This window comes from Peromyscus eremicus, chromosome 4 (assembly GCF_949786415.1).
Source record: "Peromyscus eremicus chromosome 4, PerEre_H2_v1, whole genome shotgun sequence".
NCBI lineage: Eukaryota > Metazoa > Chordata > Mammalia > Rodentia > Cricetidae > Peromyscus > Peromyscus eremicus.
Genome location: NC_081419.1, coordinates 81,795,809 through 81,816,493, shown reverse-complemented (window position 1 = coordinate 81,816,493; position 20,685 = coordinate 81,795,809).

The following is a 20,685-nucleotide window of genomic DNA, read 5'->3' as shown; positions in this document are numbered from 1 at the left end:
AAACAGAGCATGTGCCTTGTGACTTACTATCTCTTCAAAGTGCATGTCATCAGTGTGTCACCCACGATCAGTTAGTGTATATTCTATGACTACAATTTTCAGATTTCCAGTGGATCAGATTTTTTGTTTCTATCCTAGCTGGTCTAGATAGTCATTGAATTCTGCTTGAATCTTCGAGTTTTCTGCCTTTAAGGAAAACAGTGACAATTAATAGCTTCAATTTTATTTCAGCAAACATCAACTTTGAGTGCTTATAATGTGGTAGATGTCACAATGATTGCACAAACTTACAATCCCATTTCTCAAGGACAATGAAATCTTATTTCTTTGTTGTTAGTACACAGGGAACCCTTCCAATTTCAAATGTTTCTAAAAAGTCTCATAATGAATTTGAAACTGATCTCCTTAGATAACCCTGGCTTGCCTTGAGCTCATGATCCTCCTGCTTCAGTCTTTTCAATACTGGCATAGATGTGATGGAATCTAGAATCACAAAGGAGACAGGCCTCTGGGCATGTCTGTGGGGGCAGGATGAGATTGGGTTAGCTGCGGTGTGAAGACTCCCCTAACACTATTCTGAAGAGTGGGGTCCCTGAATGGCTTGTCCGCTGCCGCTGCAATTAATCCAGCTGAGTTGAATTAAAAAGTAAAAGGCCAAGCTGGGCAGTGGTGGTGCATACCTTTAATCCCAGCACTCAGGAGGCAGAGGCAGGTGGATCTCTGTGAGTTTGAGGCCAATTTGGTCTACAGAGAGAGTTCCAGGACAGCCAAGGCTACACAGAGAAACCCTGTCTTGAAAAAAAAAAAAAAAAGTAAAAGGCCTGGGTTACCTCACTCAGGATGATTTTTTTTCCTAGTTCCATCCATTTGCCTTCAAATTTCCTGATGTCACTGTTTTTAACAGCTGAGTAATACTCTATTGTGTGAATGTACCACATTTTCTTTATCCACTCTTCAATTGAGGGGCATCTGGGTTGTTTCCAGGGTCTGGTATAAATAAAGCTGCTATGAACATAGCTGAGCAAGTGTCCTTGTGATTCAATTGAGTATTCTTTGGGTATATGCCCAGGAGGGATATTGCTGGATCTTGAGGTATGTCGATCCCCAATTTTCTGAGAAACTGCCATATTGCTTTCCCAGAAAGACAAACATTGTATGTACTCACTCATGAGTGGATATTAACTGTAAAATAAAGGATAACCATGTTACAAACCACAGACCCAAAGAGGCTAGGTAACAAGGAGGGCCCAAGGGAGTACTCATGGATCTCTGAGGGAAGGGGAAATAGAGGATATCTCCTGGGTGGACTGAGGGTGGGTGGGCATCGAAACTTGAGGGATCAGCTTGGGAGGGTGGGCAGAGGAGGAGAGTGCTGAGAAAAATAACTGGAAATGGGGATTTTACGGAGTCGGATAGAAGCCTGGTGCAAAAGAAACTTCCACAAGTCTACAAGGATGGCCCCAGCTAAGGGTCCTGGCAGCAGTGAATGCATAGATTGAACTGGCCACTCCCTGTGATCAGATTGGTGACCACCCTGGTTGTCAGCAAAGAGCCTTCATCCAGTGACTGATGGAGGCAGGTTCAGAGACCCACGGCCAAACACTGGGCGGAGCTCGGGGAGTCCCGCTGAGGAGAGGGAAGTGGGACTGTAGGAGCCAGGGGGGTCAGGGACATGAGAGGAAAACCCACAGAAATGGCTAGTCTGGCTCATGTATTGTGGGATATTGGTATACTATGTGAAGATGTGTCATGACTGGTTTAATAAAAAACTGAATGAACCAAAAGAAAGAAAGAAAGAAAGAAAGAAAGAAAGAAAGAAAGAAAGAAAGAAAGAAAAAAAGAAAGAAAGAAAAAGAAGAAGAAAAAACAGAAAGCTGGGTGGTGGTGGCACACTCCTTTAATCCCAGCACTCAGGAGGCAGAGCCTGGCAGATCTCTGTGAGTTCAAGGGCAAGCCTGGTCTACAGAGTGAGCTCCAGGACAGGCACCAAAGCTATACAGAGAAACCCTGTCTCGAAAAACCAAAAATAAATAAATAAATAAATAAATAAATAAATAAATAAATAAATAAATAAATAAAAATAGCGGAATAGCCAATAGCTAGGCAGGAGAGGTTAGGTAGGACTTCAGGACAGAGAGGAACTCAGGGGAGATGAATCTGCCACAGCAGGAGACACCAGCAAGACACAAAGGGAGTTGGACATACAGAATGGAGGAGAGGTAAAAAGCCACATGCCAGAATGTAGATTAATAGAAACAGCTTAATTTAAGTTATAAGAGCTAGTTAGGAACAAGCCTAAGCTAAAGGCCAAGCTTTCATAACTAATAAGTCTCCGTGTCAGTGTTTGGGGGCTAGCTGTCCAAAGAAAGTCCAACAAAAAAAAACCTAGTTACATTTGGTGCCTAGTGCATGGCACATATATCCACATAGAGCCTGACAATGCTGGAGAAATGTCTGAACATGGAGTTGGATGCGGCTTCCTGGTGACTGCGATCTCTTGAGTACTCCTGGTACTTCGGTGTACAGAGGCACAGCTCCTTTAGGAGACCCTGCTGTTTAGCCGAGCACTTGAGCAGTTGGTGCCTTCTTGGCACTAGATAAAAAAAATCCCAGAGCTGGGCTGGGTAAACGCAGCTTCCAGCTGGTACCTGAAAGCATGAGGCTCAGATCTCATGGACCCAAAGTGGATGGAGCCAGCTGCCACCACCCATGTACTAAGGAGAGCCACGGAGCCTAGCCATTTACGGTTTGGCTCATGCAGTCAGAGAAGTCTGTACTAAGAAAACCTCTAAACAGGTACAATATGTTTGAAAATGTGCTTAGGTGCTCAAGAAAGACAAGAAAATGAGTAGAGACAGTCATGGAAAAAAATAGTTTAAAAACTATAAAGTAAACTCTTTAAAGAGAGAGTAAAGTAGTGTAAGAAGAATAAGCCACATTGTAGCATGAATCTTAACAGGTCGTATTAATGAAAACAAACCCAGGGCCAGTTATTGGGGTGAATACTGGATGATCAGAGAAGCAGAACAAGCCACAGCTTCCTCATCTTGCCAGTTCCTCAAGTGATCCTGTTTCCTCAGACTGGAAGCCTCTGAGTCCTCATCTGAATGGATCTCAGCTGAACTGCTGCTCAAAAGCCTAAAAGCTTAACCAGCTAAAAGCTTCTAGTTCCTGGTCTTCATGCCTTATATAACTTTCTGCTTTCTGCCATCACTCCCTGGGATTAAAAGCTTACTTTCTGGGATTAAAGGCGTGAGTCACCATGCTTGGCTGTATCCTTGAACACACAGAGATCCAGGTAGATCTCTGCCTCTGGAATGCTAGGATTAAAGGCGTGTGCTACCACTGCCTATCCTCTATGTTTAATATTGTGGCTGTTCCGTTCTCTGACCCCAGATAAGTTTATTAGGGTTCACAATATTTCGGGGAATACAATACCACCACACCACACAAAGATGGGGAATACACAGGGTGTCTGGATCCTGTATGGAGCTTTGTTGACTTTTAATTTTTGTGAATGCTGATGAATGAAGTGCAAACACTGCTGAGAGACATTGGGTTGTAGAAAAAAACAACTGCTAAATTAAACCAGCTTATATATTTTAAGGATGTTTTAACTTCAGAGTGGAAGTTAGCAAATATGTTACATTGTGGGAGAGTTATGTCTTTGTTTCCACAGGAAATGAAAGGCTATGGATTCCTTCAAAATTAAGAATCAGATTTGACCAAGGAGACTTCCTGAAAATCTTGACTATAGACATAACGAAAGAAATAAGAAAAACTGCAAGACAGGTAATGCATATGCTGATCCCTCTACTATGGGAACAGCTCTGAGACTGGGTGAAATATGATAAATCTTATTAGCTACAGAGTCCTCATAACTTATTATTACATGCCATCCTTCCATATGGAATGGGTAGAGATTTATATTGCAGTTTGGTTATGCAGTCCAAATGAACTTATGAAGTTGATAGATGTCTTTTATCTGGTCAAACATAGAACAAAAAATCATAGTTAGCTGATTTGTGTATACTGTATATTCCATGCTTGTGTTAATGCAAATATGCATATTACCTTTAAAAGTTTGTGTGTTTTCAGAAAAAAAAAAACCCTACCAGACACTAATAAAGACAAGTAGCCCAGGTGATCCAGCCTCTCAGAATGCCTCTGTTGCAGTTTCCTCAAAATTCTTCATCCAGAACAAATCCAGATGATCCAGCCTCACAGGCTACTCCAGCCAGGACTTCAGATAAGCCCTGCACTTTCCCATTATACAGAGACTGGACAACAGCTAGCTTTTCCAGGACTTGACCATTATCTCAATTTTCTCAGAGTCTCCTAAAGACACTGTCACCCCTAGACAACAGAAAGTAATTTTAAGAACATGATGCCCATATTCCCAATAAGTGGGGTAGGTGGTTTTTGGTCATTTGATGGGTTATGGATGTTTGTCATTGTTTAGGGGGGTTACTTGCAAGTTGTTATTGGTCATGTTCAGGGTAAAAAACTAAGCAAAAGAGGTTGGATTCAAGGATCTTTTTTTGAAAAGAAAAAGGGGAGACACAGGAATGATAGGATAAAAGGGTAGATTATTGAATCTACTTTTAAACTAAAAGGAACTATTAATCTCAAATATTTTACATCAGTATAGATTTTTGTATATTGATACAACTTTAAGATTGTTTTTATTATAGCATACCCTATATATCTTTCTAAGATTGTTTTTATTGTAGCATATTCTATATATGTTTCTACTCTAAGGTATATTGACATAAATTTATGGTTATTTTTGTTACAAAACATTGTAAGGTATTGTACCTATGCAGCTCATTTAAAAATGTAAAGTTCTAGTCCTTGAAAGCTATTGTTATAAACCATTTAGGATAATTAAATAAATACAGGTTAGTAGTTAGTCATCTATAACAATCAAACTTTGTAGTCATGTTAGGTATGTTTTACCTGCAGAATATGACATTTAAGATGTTTTAATAGCATAAGGCTTTTCATGACAGTGAGACACATCTGTTCCTGACAGCACCAATCTACTTCAAAGAAGATGATGAGCATTGAAGAACCTCCATATGGAGTTTGCTTTCATTTGTGGCAAAGTTAGCCCTTGGGCAAGAAACTGCCCTTACCTCAAATGCTGACAGCGTGCTGTCCAAATTGAACAAGCAGGACACAAAAGAAGACAATTGCCAAATTTGCCAAAACAAGGTAGAACAGTCCTTCAAAATTCCTGCTTCATAGAAAAGTCTGTCAGATATTCCAGGCTGAAGATGAATGCCTCAACTCTGCAGATGAACCTTGGGTTCCAGGCATCCAGCTGTCTCTGTCATTTCTACAGTTTTAAAAGTTGTTTGCTTTGTACTTCCTGTTTACTCAGGTAATACTGTATTTTTCTCTGGTCTCTAATGGAGTTGAAAAATAGATAGTTACAGTTTTATAGTTTTCTTTGTTACCAAATTCAGAAAAAAAACTTAAATAAGAGATGCAAAGTTTATAAGGTTGAGAGACATAAAAGTTTAAGTTGTTTATCTAAGAGAATGTTTTAATGTCTAAAAATATATTTTTAGGTTGGTAATAGAAGTTATGATAGAAAGTGACTTAGGTATAAAACTGGACTCACCAAGATAGGATAGATAATAGAGTATTTTCTCCAACTATGCCAAGTACAAATGGACTAGACATTGTGAATATAATTCTTACCTGATAATTGTATGTAGTTTTGCTATGTTAGAGTTAAAACTTTTCCTTTTGATTTAGATGAAAAGGGGAAAATGTGGGATATTTGTACACTGTCTGAAGATGTTTCGTTGTGATTGGTTTAATAAAAAGCTGAATGGCCAAAAGCTAGGCAGGAGAGGTTAGGTGGGACTTTTGGGCAGAGAGGAACTCAGGGTTAGAATCTGGCACAGCAGGAGACATCAGCAAGACATGGAGGAAGTGGGACATACGGAATTAGGTAGAGGTAAAAAGCCACATGGCAGAATGTAGATGAATAGAAGCAGGTTAATTTAAGTTTAAGAGCTAGTTGGGAACAAGCCTAAGCTAAAGGCCAAGTTTCATGATTAATAATAAGTCTGCATGTCCTTATTTGCAGGCTGGTCATCCAAAGAAAGTCCGACAAGAAAGTGCTGCTACATTCATGGGAACTCACATTCTGATCCAACAACCAGGGAGCCTGCATGGGACCGACCTTGGCCCTCTGCATGTACGTGACAGTTGTGTAGCTTGGTCTATATGTGGGACTCCTGGCAATGGGAGCAGGGCTGTTCCTGGTGCTTTGGCTGGATCTTGGGAACCTATTCCTCATGCTGCATTGCCTTGTCCAGCCTGAATGCAGGGGAAGCACTTGGTCTTAAGGTAGCTTGTTATGACATGCTTTGTTGATGCTCATGGGAGGTCTGCCCCTTTCTAATCGAATATAGAAGAGGGATGAATTGGGGAAGGGAACGGGGGGGGGGGGGGAGAGTGGGCAGAGAGAGTGGGAGGAGAAGCGGGAAGGAAAGATGAGGTCTGCATGTAAAATAAAGAAATAAAAATTTTAAAACAGTAAAGGCCGGTTTATTTATGAATTAGTTGCTCCTGGATGAAGTTAAGGTCTTACAGCAGGAGTTCCATGAAGTCATGTGGCTGGGCTGGGTTAGGGGATTTTTGTAGGAGAGGGGTGGGAGGCAGTGTCATGCTTGACAGGGTATTGGAGTATTGCCTGGGTTTCGGGGTCTGGTAGGTGTGTCCTGAATCTAGTGGTTACTTTGGAATCGGAACTAAGCGTCCACTCTGTCCAGTGTTTTGCGCAGGCTTTTATAAGTGTGGGCTTCTAGCAGGAATCTTTTGTCCCGTTGGTGGACTTCTGCAAGAGCCAGCTTCTGGCTGGAAGTGGGGTGGATCTTTTTGCCCAAAACCTTCAGCCTAACAGTTCTGAACAAAATAAAAGAAGAGACTGACCTGAGGAGAAGCTGTTGGTCTCTGCTTCCTACTGCAGATGAAATGTGAGTAGGTACTACAGCTCCTTCCCCACCACGAAGGACTGCATCCCCTGAACAAGAAGCTCAGAGAAGACCTTGCTCCCTTAAGCTGTCAGGTATTTTGTCATAGGAAAAATGAACTAATATAATAGGCAAGCATCACCGTACTTGTTCCAGAAGAAGACTTCATTCTGCACCGTGAGCAGCTTTTTCTGTGGACTACAAAGTATCCAACCTGCTGTCAGTTTGATTTTCAACCATGGGAGGTGTTACTGAACGCACATATGATCAAATAAAACCTAATCCAGAAGAATAAAGTATCTTAGCGGAGTTTGGGTTACTAGTTAGAATTGGAGCCAGAATCAAACTTCCAATTTCCCGATGACTGCCATTTCTCTGTGCTCTCCACCATACCATAGACTGACAAGAATGTGTCACAAAATAACAAGACATGTAGGTGGACCTGGTGTCTATGTCTGCAGATGACTCCTAATAGCTTTGCAAAGCGGAGAAGACAAGTTATTTGTCTTCTTCCCTATTAAGCAGGTTTCCTGTGTAAATGTATTAAAATCAAATTCTCTAAGACAAGGTACTGAGGTGAAGTTTGTGATGTGTGTATAGAGACAGAGACAGAGAAATGAGCACAGGCATAGCATCAAATTCAAATGATCATCAGCTATAATCTCTTGCTGTTTTAAAGATTTTACAGTTGTCCTGGGCATCAGCTCAGGAGCCTGAAGGCCACAAGCTGGTAGAGAACACAATGTTGATACAGCCTCAATTCAATGTGAGCCTGTCTTCAATGAATGATCCTCCCTGGCTTCTTGTTTATAGGATATCAATGTTTGGGGTCTTTGTGTCTTTGTCTCCTACTGCCCGGGCTTTGTAAACTGTTTTGATGACTAATGGCCTTTCTGTTGATTGATTTGGTAATGACCCTTCATGCAAGTACATTGCCGTGAAGGCAGTAGCCCTGTGGGCCTTCCCAATAAGCAGATTCTGCCGTGATTAAATGACTCAAGCTTCCTCTGTCTTCCTGGTACATGGAGATGTGACAGATAGTCGGCCAGGTCCCCCCCTCCTCTCTGCTGCTTTGCTCCAATCACACAGGCCTTTTTTGCTGCTTCTCTGTTTACAAACTGCATATTCTGCTCCTCTGTCTGGATCTTCTGAGGGGGTCTCACCCTCATCATAGTAGGTCTTCTCTCGCAGTTCCTTGTCAGAATCTGTCTTTAATCTCCCTCCTTGCTTTTATTCTCTGTGCCCCTTCACCATCCCAATCAATTTATAGCCTGTTAATTGGATTATTTTCTTCATCAGATACCTTAAAATTTGAAATCATATTTTTTATTAAGAAATTTTTTATGTTCATTTTACACATCAATCACAGATCTTCCTCTTCCGTCCTCCCGCCCCTTCAGCCTCTCCCTACCTCCCCAATTGAAATCATCTTTTTTTTTTTTTTTTTTTTTTTTTTTGGCTTTTTTCGAGACAGGGTTTCTCTGTGTAGCTTTGTGCCTTTCCTGGAACTCGCTCTGCAGACCAGGCTGGCCTCGAACTCACAAAGATTTACCTGTCTCTGCCTCCCAAGTGCTGGGATTAAAGGCGTGCGCCACCACCGCCCAGCTTTGAAATCATCTTTTTAATAACCTGGTTTCCATTTCATTTTCTTTTTTTCTCCAAAATAATTTGAGTTCCAGAGTATTAAGGACTTAAAAATTCTTGCATTCTGTTCTCTCAGCACCTAAAGCAGTGCCTATCTGTGCTTAAATTTGGGGGCATTAAATAAATGGATAGAACGTAAATAAAATGAGCTTTGTCGTTGTTCCAGTTGCTAATTTTTCCCTCAAGTTCATTCACAAGGTAAAGCATTCTGCTAAATGTGGTAGATCTGGTGGATTTATAGTCTACAATTCTGCTGGTTACACTAGGGCTGTTATGTGATGCCATACTAATAAAGGCATTTACAGATCACAAATGATAACAACAGCAGAGCCAATGATAATGATAAAAACAGTAACCAATCCTTGCTGAGTCTCTGCCACATGTTCACCATTCACTTGTCCCTCGTTCATTTCTAACCCCCAGAACAGTCCTGAAAAGCATGCGGTAGATGTTACTCAGGGAAAAAAGGCCATACCACTTAGAGTGAAGGAAACAGATTTGAACCCTAACAAGTTTAATTCCATAGCCTGCACACACACACACACACACACACACACACACACACACACAAATTTCAAACTCATCTTTATCTCAATACAGGTTGAGTATCTTTTATTCAAAATGCTTGAGGCCAGAAACGTTTCCAGATTTGGACTTTGGGCTATCTGCATACACACATTTAGTACACATAATCTATCTGCATACATACATTTAGTACACATAATCTATCTACATACACACATTTAGTACACATAATCTATCTGCATACACACATTTAGTACACATAATCTATCTGCATACACACATTTAGTACACATAATGAGGTATGTTGAGGATGGTACTTAAATGGAAACATATACTTCCCTTATGTTTCATATATGTCTTATGTACCTAGCCTGGAGATAATTTTTACAATAACTGTGTGCATTTTGATGGCCACCCATCACAGGAGGCCAGGCTTCCATCACTTGAGGTCAGGTCTTCTTGTGGCTTTAGAGTTTTTATTATTGTTGTTGTTGTTTTTGTTTTGTTTTTCCAGATGAGGTTTCTCTGTGTAGCCCTGGCTGTCCTGGAACTTGCTCTGTAGACCAGGCTGGCCTTGAATTCAGAGATCCCACCTGCCTCTGCACCATCACTGTCTGGCATCTTTAGATTATTAATGTTCAGCCCATGTTATTGTTTGAGCATCTAAGACGTGCCGTCTTTCTAAAAATTACATATTTATTTATTTACTTGTATGTGTTTGTGTGCATAGGTATGTTCATGATAAAGCACATATGTAGCAATCAGAAAAGAACGTGTGGGAGTTGGTTCTCCTTCTGCCATGTGAGTCCCCGGGCTCAAAATCGGGTCATTAGGCTTGGCATTAGGTCTCTATCCACAGAGACCTCTTACCAACCCTATAGTAACTTTTTATTGAATAATACACAGGCACAAAGACCAATTCCATAGCCCTCATGCAAAGCGTCATGGTAGCTGAATAATTCTATGGCAAGTTTTTCTAAATTCCATACCACATACAAGTGCTACATGTAGATCTGTACATCAGAATCCACCAAAGTTCAATGTGCAGAACATACCATTTGAAACATTCATTAAGCCTAAAGCATATCTGTAAATCCTCAGGGTTTTTAGTATGCTCATCAATGCTCACTAATAAATTCTTCTGCAATGATCATCTGACAGAGAATGGGGACCAAATAGCCTCTTAGAGAGCGATAGGAACTGAAGGTGGCCTCGGTGCTGCCCACCATGGGACACTGCTCAGAAAAGCAACTGATCCAGGAGTCAGTGGGAGTGACCCCCACCCCGACCACTCCAGGGTTAATGAGCCTCCAGTCTGGGGACACATCTGCCAGGACTTGCTAAGCTTACAGCTTCTTCGAGGTTCTGTGTGTACAACCCTACTGTCTGTACAATCCTGTACAATCTCTTGTTTACCGTGAACAGTTCCAGCAGAGTGCCATGTGCAAAGGAAATTTCCACGGTGCCCCCTTCTCTAAAGCCCTCCAGTCTTCTACACTCCCAAACAGTAACAGTGACAACCTTCCAAACAAGTGAATTCCCAGGCCTGGCTCTTTCAGGGTTCAGAGGTAGGGACCAGCAGGGGAGAGGCAGCCCCTGACAGATGCCCCAGGATGACAATGACCTGGGCTGGCTTTGTGGGAAGAGGGTAGAATCTGGGGTGTGCCCAGCTGGAAGCCGCCTGTAATTTAACACTCGCAGATGGAGACTGAGGGTGATATGATACCCCCAGCTGTCTCCCACTGCTGCCTTCAAGGCCCCCCTCTGCTGCCTGGAACTCTGGATGCCTTGGGAAGGGCCTGCTGTGGGTGGGGGCGGCCTAATAAAGCAGCTGGTCTATTAGAAGATAAGCTTTGTGGAGAATCACACAATCATCCCGAATCCCCCTAATCCCAAACTTTATTGCCCTAGATAATAAGCTTTGGTGGCGATGCTCCATTGCAATATGGAATTGTCTGCAGGCGGCGGCACCTGCTGTGTCACTCAGCTCCCAGACTGCAACTGCCGCACACAATTCAGGGGCAGGTGCACGCAGCCCCGCCTGGACTCTGGAAAGAAGGGGGACAGACGGGAGACTGGCCATTCTCCCACGAAAGGGTCCAAGCAGCTTGTGGGGAAAGGGTGTGGCTTAGGTCTGAGAAAGGTCTGCAGTTAATTGCTGGAGGCTGTTTTGAGGATTTGGGAGAGAAAGGGTAAACGGTAACTTTTGTCAGTAGAGCAGGATGAGGCTTAGAGAAGGGCCGACGGGCACAGGCTGTTCCCTCGTCCAGCCTTCTCTGCTTTCTTACCTGAATGTGCGCATGCGTGCGTCTTTCCCTATCTTCTCCTGCATTCCATCAAGGAGAGGCGCTCTCCGTCCTGTATTCTCCTCGTTCCTCTATCACTCACTGCAAGTTCTTACAGCTCCTATACTCATGAGCAAACCAGTCGTGGTTTCTACGCTACTGATGACTATGAAGCGTCTGGGGGCGAGACTCGTCTAGTTTGTCCTTTTGTCCTCTTGTCCTCGGCGCCTTGGGAAAGCTCAAAAGGTTTATCAGAAAAAGGCAAAACCAAGCAAAACGAACAAACCGAAAGGCCTGGAAGCAACATAATTTCACTCAGAAGGGGCTTTAGGTGGTACTGAAAACTGAGGGCTGATCTACAGAGACTCAGAGAATGAGCTCTAAGGAGCATAGGAAGTGGAAATAATACAAAGTAGCACTGTCTAGAATGCTACCTTAGAAGACAGTTCTGACCCACCGTAGTTAATTGCCTTCCGGAAGGGTCTCTGGAAAGGTGTGGCATACACTTGGAGGCAGGGAGACTTATTTTACATTTTAAAACTAATTTTTAAAACATTTGCCAATCTTACATTTTTAAAGGATTTATTTTTATTTTAAAATTGTGTGTCTATAATTTTGCACAAGTGTGGCCTTGTGCATGCAGGTGCAGGTCTCTGGACAGTCCAGAAGAGGCCATCTGATCCCCTAGAGCTGAAATTACAGGTGAGTGAGCCTCCCAACCTGGATGCTGGGAACTGAATGGGATCTTCTGCAAGAGCGCAGTAAGCACTCTTCACCACTGAACCACCACTCCACCCCTGAACACTATATTTTTGAAGTGTAGAAACAAATACACTTAACATGCACAAATAAACAGCTGATGCCCTCACTTGTTCTTTTTATCTTTGCCCAAACACTGTCAAAAACATCTGGGTGTATCCACTCCAAGGCACTTGTAACAGAGAGAACAAAAGCTTCCCAGTAGTTTCCGGAGGTGGATGAACATCTTAGGCTGCAACAGCAATTGCTAGCAATGGGTGAGCAACTTGGAGGGTGTCATGCCGGGGGCTCACTCACTGCCTGGTTCCATAGGAGTGACTAGAAGTGCAAGGAGCTGAAATGACACTTAATAAACCTCTGTGTTATGGTGCAGTAGCTCTGACAGCAAGCATCTATTTAAAAAGACCAGTGTTCATTACGGTTGACACAAAAATATTCCAATTCTACTCCCTTCCTTCCTTCCTTCCTTCCTTCTTTCTTTCTTTCTTTCTTTCTTTCTTTCTTTCTCTCTCTCTTTCTTTCTCTCTTTTCTTCCCTGCCTCTCTTCTCTCCTGGTCTCTCCGCTATACAGGGCTCCTTCTGAAGACCGGTCCTCCTTAAGATGAACATGACTTAAATTGTCTCCCTGATGGTGTATTGATTACTTCCCCATCCCCATAAACAACCCCTTGGCACCTCTCCAGAGAACCGACTACACTAGATTAAATTAAGAGTAATCTTGGCTCTTAACAGAGCCCTTCTACCAAGCAGTGGCCTCAAAGAAGTGATTCACAGGTTTAGTTTATGATCCTCATGACCTCCCATCAGGAAAGCTGACCCCTTTCTTCAACATAACCCTTGAACAACTTACACTGGATTCAGGGGAAAGTTAATTAAGATTAGGTATACTCCCAAATCAACAAACATGCTTGACAGACATCCAGGGATCCAAACAAAGAGATGCACGCAGGCACAACTGACTGACACTCTCATTTGAAAATAGTGAATTAGGAATTGCCTGTTCTCTAGAGGTTAATGTGGAATGAGAGTTCATGAGGTCTGCTAAGCTTCCATAGGCAGCTTTCCTTCTCCAGTTTCATCAAATGGGCTGGCTGTGTTTGTGAATCTAGTGTGCAGAAATCCTGGAATTCCCTCGTTCCTTTCTTCAGATGAGATTTGACTTAAAAATAAGTCTCAAAAAATAAATAATAATGATTCTCAATTAGCCAGTAAAGACTTCAATAATCCTTGAAGATCTCCTTTACATATCCCATCATGCACCGGTGCTTCCATATTTCTCTGTTTCTCTAGAAGGTCCTCTGTTGTTCATGGCTTCTCTGTGGAAACTAGTTGCCTTTACTCTGGCTTATGGAACTTCTGGCAGGATGAGGTAAGTGCTGGGGCATCAAAGTAAAACTTAATGGCCAAATACAGAGTTCCTTGGTCCTCCAGTATCCACAATGCCCAGAGCCACTTACAGTCTTCATGGACCTTAAATCACCTACCTGTATCATTGACTCAACGTAACAGTTCTTGTCAAATATATTTGGTGTAAAAAATGTTGAAATGCAGCCAACTAGTTGGAACATCACATTTCACAAATATTCAAACAAATATTTCTTAGTTAGATTTTTACTCTGCTTTTAGATTTTCTGTTCTTTCCTGTGTGAGTGGATGTACCCCCCTGTGTGTGCATTTATTTTTCAGTTCAGAGAATAATCTGCAATAGCCATATTTTGAATTTTTGAATGAGTGACTTGATTAAGTAGCAAGTCAAAATCAAAGAGTAAGTAAGAAGTAGATAGGCAGGTGGCAACACGTTATCAAATCATGCCTTCATCATCCAACAGAAATCCACTGGGGAAGACTCTTTAAGGCAACTGGAGTTGACAATAGAAAGAGTCCTGGGTGAGTATCCTCAGAGCCCCCTCAGGTGAGCCTTCTAAGTAAAAAAGAAGAGGTAGCAGTAGACAGAAATCACATGGTCATATAAGGCACTCACAGCAGCCAGTACTGTTGTGGCCACATCACGAGACCCCCAAACAAGACCACCACAGAGCTGATAACCAACGCAAAACACACAGGGGGTTATTAATAACAAACAAACCTGGGCTTGGTCTGTGTCCAACACCCGACACAGCGGGTGGAGGAGGATGGCCCTGAGCTCTCAGGGTGAGGGGTTTTTAAAGGGAAAAATCGAAAGCAGGGTGGTACAAGCCTTGGCATCATATGATTGGGTGAGGCTGTGTAACCTTTGAATTTACTGGTTGGGGGTTACAGTTATCCATTTTGGGGCAGGCCTGGACAAGTCCCAGGCTCTGTCCTTGGGCTGCCGTGGGGGCTGGCTGGCCTTGCACGTACTGACTGTGGGGGCTGACTCAGTGGCCCAGGCTCTGTCCTTGAGTTGCCATGGAGGCTGGCTGGCCTCGCACGTTCACATTGACCCATGCATGTAGCTCTAAGGTGGTGAGGGGTCCCAGACAGTAGACAACTGACTGAACCTTGAGCAGTCAGAGTAGAGAAAGGGAGCTACTGCAAGGACTATGTCTTTTGTTCATGGCCTCCCAGAAACTGCTCGCTCAAGTCTCAGGAAACTGAAATTGAGTCCCAAGAGAAGACTTAGCATCCTGCTATGGTGTCTGCTTGGTCCTTTCAGTACAAACCAACAGTCAGCTGTAGTTCCCAAGGGAGTTTCTTCCCATGTTTGAGCTTCCCATGGTTAACCTTCTGGCTTCTCTTTCTCACTCCAGGCCTTTTATATCATGGAACAAACACAGGAACATCTATTGGAAACAGTTTACTTTCCAGTTGTTCTCAAGAGCACAGTGGTTTTACTCTTCGGCAATGTTGTTCTCCTTTCCAGAGTTAGGGGTATAGCCCATCCCCGGGCACAGAGCCTTGGAGGACACTGAGAGAAACATGCTTGGGCTTGAAATGGAGATGGAGATGAAGCCCTGCTTCCAGAGCCTCTTTCTCGGGGAGCTCAAATAGCACACGCCGATTTAACAATTTAATGTACGTTACAGTGCGCATGTATGCAAGTGTGTACGGAGGCCAAAGGACGATGTCAGTCATCTTCTTCAAGCACTCTCAGTCTTAGGTTTGGGGGCAGGGTCTCTTCATGGAACCAGGAGCTCACTGACTCTGCTAGACCAGCTGTCCGGCAGGCCTCAAGGATCCTCCTGTCTCTTATTTCCCTAGTTCTGGGATTACAGACACGTACCATCCTGCTTTGCTCTTACACAGTCCTGAGGATCCACACTCAGGTTCTCACACTTGTGCACCCAGCATTTTCCCACTGAGCCAGCTCCCCCGCCCTGCACTTGTTTCTCTTCAGAGACATAGACAGAAATACTCGAGCCCTGCGTATTGTACGTCTAATCATCAGGGTGAAATTTATGTGAATGGAGGCAAGGTTTAAGAGAACATCACTGCTACTGATTGCCTTGTGGTAGCCTCCAAAGGGGGTCAATCAAGGATAGCCTGCCTTAACCTCAAAGGGACAGTTTCAGTCAGCCTCTGCTGTGTGGCAATTCACCCCCAAAGAACATTAGCTTAAAACAGCAACTAATTCTTTTTCTTATATCTGTGGTTTGAACCGAGGTTGCCATGCTGGTTTTGCTTTTGTTCACTCATGTAGAAGCCTTAGACTGGAGTATCAATTGGGTTCAAAGACGGAGATGCCCATGCCGTCACCCATGTGGTAGTGGGGGCTGGCTATTCATTGGGTGCCTCACTTCTCTTCCATAGGGTTTCTCACATCCTGTAGCGATCAGTTTCTTCACAAAGGCGGGTGCAGTGCAACAGTCCCACAATGCACGTGGTGCTTTGAATGTGAAACGCCCTCCACTGGCTCTTCCGCTTGAACTCTCGGCACCTATTATGCTGTTGGGGCATAGCTAGAAGAGGCAAGTCACAGAAGATTGTGGGCCTTTGGGGGTTTTATTCTGGCCCTCTTCTCTGTTTCCTCACCCACCCAAATACGAGAAGCACCAGCCACAAACTCCTCCTGCCAGGGAGTGGAGCCGCTCTGCCATGCCATCCCACTACGACAGAATGAAACCGTAAGTCCAAGTCAATTTCCCTTCGCTAGGTTACACTGGTCGGGTGTTTTGTTTCAGTGATGAGAAAAGTAACGACTACCTACCAGCAGCCTGAATCAAGTAAATACGGTGATAGACTCTAGCCCGGGATGGGAGAAACGGCAAACTTGGGATGCAAAAGAGTCTGGACAAGTGGGACATTAAGGAATTAAAGCAAAACACAGCAGTCACACCACAGATGAGCTGCAGGCTCCAGAAGCGAAGGAAAAGGGATTGTCTAGCCTTCAAAGGCTGGGGGTGGGAGAAGGGTCTGAAACTCAGGCCCTGTGGCTCTGGTTACCTTCATAAAGGGCTTTCCTGGGAAGGCAACCTTGTAGCTCTTTGTCTAAGTCTTCTGAGAGACACAGGGGAACAGGTCTCCAGCAAGAGCCTGCCACCGTTCCTTCCACACTGTTCACATCCACAGAGGAAACATGGCGTGGCTGTTGAGGTTTATTACTTAGGTCAGTGGATCCACAGTCCCTGCGGCTCTCCATCAAAACACCTGGAATTGAATCCCAGCCACCACATACTGCCCATGAAAGGAAAATGAACACACACCTAGCTTCTGTGACTGTAAAATGGGACAATTACTGCATATTTTTTAGATGTATTTATTTATTATGTATACAGAAGAGGGTGCCATATCTCATTACAGATGGTTGTGAGCCACCATGTGGGTGCTGGGAATTGAACTCAGGACCTCTGGAAGAGCAGTCGGTGCTCTTAACCTCTGAGCCATCTCTCCAGCCTCCCCAATTACTGCATATTTGAACCATTTTAACAGTATATGTTCTATCTGGGCTAAATGATATAATGCCATTTTGCTTCCTAAGTGTGGGTTTTTATTATTTTATTATTTTTATTATTTTATTATTTCAATTCAGAAGCCAAACTGAAAAAGATGTCTGAAATGAATTTCACAGTATATCTTCATAGACTCTTAAGAAAAGTTCAACCCCCTTTGGTACCCCTTTAGGGTACGATCATTTGGTTTTTGTAAATATATATATATATTACTATTTGTGTGTGTGAGAGTGTGTGTATCTGCAGAGGCCTGAAGAAGGAGTTAAATCCCCCGGAGCTGGATTTTCAGATAGTTGTGAGGCGCCATGTGGGTGCTGGGAACTGAACTCTGTCTGGTCCTCTGCTGAGCTTCCTCTCCAGCCCCTCCCTTTGGTTATACGAATGTGGTGCTGGGGATGGCGTAAAAAGGTCTTCATCTTGTACTTGGGGTGATTTGGCTTCTAATCTGCCTTTGGCAGTTACTAGGTGTGTGTAATCTTGAGCAAATTACTTACCCAGGCCTCAGTTTCCCCTCTGTAAAGCACATGTAATCACAGTGCACACGTGACAGCTGCAAAGGAGCAGGTGTGAGGACTAAGGTAACTTGCTTAGAGGAGCAGACAAGCAGCAGGTCAACACATAGTAGGTCTGTCCCCTCCACTTTTCAGCTAATGAGCAGCAGGTCAACACATAGTAGGTCTGTCCCCTCCACTTTTCAGCTAATGAGCAGCAGGTCAACACATAGTAGGTCTGTCCCCTCCACTTTTCAGCTAATGAGCAGCAGGTCAACACATAGTAGGTCTGTCCCCTCCACTTTTCAGATGTCTAATTTCCCACTTGGATCCAAATAACGAAGCCGACAACCTTTTCTGAGCACTAGCCTATGAGAGGCAAGGATTGGCTGCCTTCTGTTTGTTTATTTCAGGGTCTTTGCCAGAGGTCACAGAGAGAATGGGCTTCCTTTCTGAAGCCATGTGTGGTTCTGTTCATATTGACTGTTCTCATTGGTCTGTCTCTTTAAGGAAAAGACCCTGACCAGGCTGCTCACCCCATCAATACTAAAGACTGTGAATTTTCCAGTTCTCCTGAACTCTGTGTGACCCCTGCAGACAATAATTGCTTTAACATAGGGTTAGGCAACAGCGACAAACTTGTCTAAAAATAATCCAGGGCTTAAAATGCAAGTTAACCTGAGAGATTTAAGTAGGTAAGGAAGATGGCTTCTCTCCGGAATTGCTTCTTGATTAATCACTCCATCCGAGGTCATTAAAAAAAAAAATGACAGCCTTCAAACAGGGCTTTAAATGTCTCCCTCTCTACTTTTTCCATACTGGCAGGAAGCCAGTCCCTGCCGGCCACTGGTTCTTAAAGGAACATGTTCCCTTGGAGTTTTTCAGCTGAAGCCTAGGAAAGAGCAGGGTACAGGAGAGGCTAAGGAGATGGCGAGCGCTTCACTCACGTCACTTCAAGTGTGCCTTCTTTCAAGATCAGCTCCAGGAGGAGCTGTAGAGGTTTATCCCAGAGGAGAGGAAGATGGTATCCTGAGAGAGATGCAGTCGGTCGGCTCAGCTCAGGGCTGAAGATACATGACCAGGCTGCAATCCATCATCAATTTCTTTCCAATCTGCCTATCCTCCATCTTGCCATCTGTAGCTGGGTACCAGCATCTTTTTGGCTGAGACCTTGTCTACCCTGATGACCTTGTCTCCCTGAAAGTTCTTCCCAGCCACCAATGCTCAGAATATTCATCTCTAGAGTTTGGGAACCTACCATCTACAGTTGTTTCTCTCTCTCTGGTTAACCTTGAACCATCAGGGACAGAGTGTTCCTTCCCCACCACACCTAACCCCTCCCTGAAAAGCCACTGGTTGCCTCTTCCCCTTGTTTCCTTGCTAAGGAGCAAACTGATTCTTCCGGCCCACATCACGTGCCTCTGTGGTTCTTAGAGCCTCCAACACATAAGACTTTGGGACCATAATTCATGTTGGTGTTGAGTAAGAGATCTTGTGTAGAGAATTACCTTTTTCTTGACCTCAAACTAAACCAAATCTTTACAGCTTGGCTTGGCTGTGATGATTAATTGAGGCTGTCAACCTGACTGCTCTGAGTGATGTCTTGAAATTGGTCAAGCATTCGGCTGGGGGTATCTGCAAGTTTCCAGAGAAGACGGCATGTGAGTCAGCTAACTGATGTGGAGGACCCACCCTGAATGTGGGCAGTACCAGCCAGAAGAAGAAGAGCCCTGATGGAAAGAATAGCCAAAGAACAGAAAGTTTACTCTTTCAGAGGCTGGCTTCTTCGGTGGGTGTTTTTCTATTGCTGTCGTTTGTGGAAACCAGATCCTAGGTGTCCCAGCCTTGAGAGGTTCCCCAGGGGCACTTCAGGGATTTGACCTTGGACTGGGCTGTGTCATTGGCCTTTCTTTTATTCTGAGGCCTCTAGCTCTTTGGAATGAGCAATTGATTGTTCTGACTCTCCAGCCTGCAGACAGCCATCATGGGGCTCTCCAGCCTCCATGTGAGTCTATCTAATAAACTTTCTCCCATGTATTTTAATGGTTCTGTCTTCCCAAAGAGACGTGACCAATACAGTGTTCTCACATTGTATTCCTTATCAAAACTTCGGGATCTGCCGTTAGCTTTCAACAAGGCTGATCAGGCTGTGGAGGGTCTTGGGCTCCAGCTGACATTGCACCTCTTGTCTGCATTCCTTTTCTTTCTGCACATGCAGGCGTGGTGCCTGCATTTACTTGTACACGTGGATGTTGTGGAGGCCAGAGGTCAACATCAGGTTTGCTCAGTCACTTTCCACTTTATCTTTTGAGGCAGAGTCTCTCACTCAACCCAGAGCTCACCAATTCAGCTAGGCTGGCCGGCCAGCACACTTCACAGATTCACCTCTCTGTGCCTTCCCAAGGCTAGACTAGATGAATGTTGTTACACCTGGCTTTTCTCTGTGGGAGCTGTGGAACTGAATTCAGGTTATGTTTACATGACAAACACTTTACCTGCTGAGTCATCCCTCCCAGCCTCCCAGCCCTATCTACAATATTTATCCTCAAGACATTCACATCCTTTGTCACTTCTGTTTTTGTGCCTATGGTCCAGCTGTTCTTCATGAGTGCCCTGTATAACATGGCACTACAACTTTCCACTGTTCATCATGCTCACCATAGCACTTAGCCATTGACACATTCATAAAATGTTAGATCTCATGAGTACTTATTATGATGAGTTAATCTCCTGCATCTGAAATAACCTGGACCAATAGGCAGTGCTTAGTTAATATGTGTCCAGTAAAAAAAAATTAAAACTAAAGTCCAAAGATTCTAGGCTATATCTTATTCATCACAATTAGAATGATTTTCTCTTTTATTATTATTAAGAAATTTTCTGTTCATTTTACATACCAACTACAGGTACCCCTCTAGAATGTTTTTTGATGGAATCGGTACTTAAATTCCTTGATTCCTTTGACTTTATTCTATTTTTAAATTCATCCTGCAGCTTAACTGAACACCTCATTGGGATGTTGCTCTCTGGATTTTAATACATGTGTGGACTTATGTGACCACTGTGATAATCAGTCTTTTCATCCTCAAACACTCCCCCAGACACACCTTTGCAGTCATCC